Source organism: Schistocerca gregaria, unplaced genomic scaffold (assembly GCF_023897955.1).
Source record: "Schistocerca gregaria isolate iqSchGreg1 unplaced genomic scaffold, iqSchGreg1.2 ptg000308l, whole genome shotgun sequence".
NCBI lineage: Eukaryota > Metazoa > Arthropoda > Insecta > Orthoptera > Acrididae > Schistocerca > Schistocerca gregaria.
The window spans coordinates 258461-261140 of NW_026061788.1; positions in this window are offsets into that span (position 1 = coordinate 258461).

Consider the following 2680-nt stretch of genomic DNA (forward strand, 5'->3'; position numbering starts at 1 on the left):
GGTCAAAACGCACAGGATATAGTGTGCCAAGGCAATTTGATCGATTCATTTCCTGGAGAGCTATGACGAGCGGACAGTGCAAGTGGAGCAGCACCTTTAAGTCCTCTCGGTAGGAGCGAATGCCGCGAATATTCCAGTGAATAAGTGCAATCATGAGAAGAAAAAGAAGATGCAAGAAGGGGGTCACCTCAAAGGCCGCTGAGGGCCTGGCTTTGAGCGAGCACTGCCGCCGCTATCAATAGGCGGATTGTCATTGTCCATTGGTTCAATAGGTTCATCGGCCATCTTGTTAAGATGGCTGGGAGGGGGAGCTTCCTCCAACGGTGAACGGCCAGATGTTGGGCTACCAGCGGTGCGGCCAGGGGAAACGGATGACGGCTTGGAGCGGCAACCGCTGGGTGCAGCAGGAAAAGAAATGCGCCGTGGCGGAGAAGGAGAACATTGCTTCCTATGAGCCTTCTTGGAAGGTCGTTTAGTGGTAGTACTGGTCGATAGCTGGGAGTTCGAGGTTCGTAGGAAGTCTGCACTGGACGGTTCCTTCTTGAAGGCCCGTGCATCTGACTTCTGGGTTTTCGTCTTGGCAGAAGCTGATGAAGGTGCTTGTGTCTGAGGGGTGACGGGAGGAAGAGGAGACGTCGACCGGGCGGTCTTAGCACTGGCCGAACGGACGACCGTAGTGCTGAAGATCAGATCGCGTGTGTGCATCGATAACTCCCTGGTAGTCCGAGGAGCGGCGAGGACGGTACTATATTTCCCCGCTGGCAGCAGCGTGGGCTTCCTAATAGCAAATAGCTTGCGAGGAGCTGAGGTGGATAGTTTCTCTTTGACCCGAATTTCCTGTATACAGCGTTCTTCCTTGTAGATGGGACAGTCGTGGGAGGATGCTGCATGGTCACTCTTGACAGTTCACAGAATGATGAGATGGAGGTGGACGGTCACCCTCATGGACATCCCTGCCACAAGTGACATTTAGCCGCGTTAAAACAAGACTGGCGAGTGTGATTAAAACGCTTACACTGGTAGCAGCGCGTAGGTGTCGGGACTTTGGGGCGAAAAGAAATAACCTCGTAGCCCGCTCTGATGCACAGCAGCTGTTGAACACTATCAATGGTCAAGAAAAGTGTTCGGGTTGGTACAAGGTCATTGTTGACCTTTTCCATGACCCTATGGACAGCCGTCATGCCCTGCTCAGCGAGGAAATACTGAATCTCGTCAGTCAGTCCGTCGATCTAGTGTATACCACACCATGAGACGAATTTAAAGTGCGGTGAGCCTCCACCCAGACAGGGAACGTTTAGGAGTGTGGCCCGAAGCAGTTTTTGTGCCTGGAAGGTGCTCTCAGTTTCTAGTAACAGGGTACCGTTACGCATCCTGGTACAAGATTTTACACATCCAGCTTTGGCATCTACGCTCTTCTGGACAACTAAAGGGTTGAAAGATGAAAAATCTTGTCCATCCACAGATCTAGAAACTACGAGGAACTTTGTGGCAGGCGGTAGTACTTTTGTAACTGGTGGCTGGTCAAGTTTCCGTTTTTTGGCAGAAGTCGAGAGAGAAGAAGAGATATCCATTGCGGAGTAATCCCCTTATGATTGCCAACGTCTCCAATGGCGCGTTCCTTCCTTGTGGGGACCCTCTCAAAGGGCACTCCCACCTCATGTCACACCTCCCAAGAAACGGACAGAGGGAACAATAGGCATGGTCGGAAGGTTTCCCTGGGCCCGGCCTATACCAGGGGGTATGTGCGTGCCTTACTTGTCTACCCAGCGCGGTGAATTACGCGTTACCCCGTCACCGAATACGCGTGTGAACGTGTGGGTCGGCCTTCAGGCACACAGGGAGGAAAGAAGGAGAGGAAAATGTAGGGAGAGAGGGAGAGAGAGGGCAGACTGTCTCAAACGCCAAGGCGGAGGCCAGGGAAGGAGGAGCAGGAGAAGGAGCGGAGAAGGAGGGGGGAAGGAGAGGATCAGTAGGAAGAGGTGGAGGGGGAGAGGGGAAGGAAGAGGATCAGTAGGAAGAGGAGGAGGGGGAGGGGGAAGGAGGAAGTGGAGGAGGAGGAGGAGGAGGAGGTGGAGGGGGAAGGAGGATGAGCACGAGGAGGAGTGGGGAAGGAGTGGGGAAATGAGGGGGAAAGGAGGGGGAGGGGGGAAAGGAGGAGGGGAGGGGGGAACAGAGGAGGGGGCTGAGGGGGGAAGGATGGGGGAAGGGTGCAGGGGTGGAAGGAGGGAAAAGTAGGGCGGAAGGATGGGGTAAGGTGGAGGAGGAAGGAATGTCGGGGGAGAAGGCTGAGGAGGAAGGGGCGGGGGAGAAGGCAGAGGAGGAAGGAAGAGGGGGGAGGAAGAGGGGGACGGAGGAGGAAGAGGGGGAAGGAAAAGGAGGGAAGACAGTAAGAGGGAGGAGGATAATGAAAGGAACCAAACAAAGGAAGGAAGAAACCATAATAAGTGAAAAACCAAATGACCACAAATATAAGTAGTGGAACCGTTTCTGGATGCAGGCTCAATCTACCCTCTTGAGGGAGAGGGACTCTTTTTAGTCGCCACTTAGGACGGGCAGGAATACCATTGGCCTATTCTTGCCCTGGACCCACAGGGGGAAGAGGAATTTGAAAGGGCACAGGTTCACTAGAGAGTTTAGGACAAACATGAACACCACCTGACACTGATATAGACGCTACGGT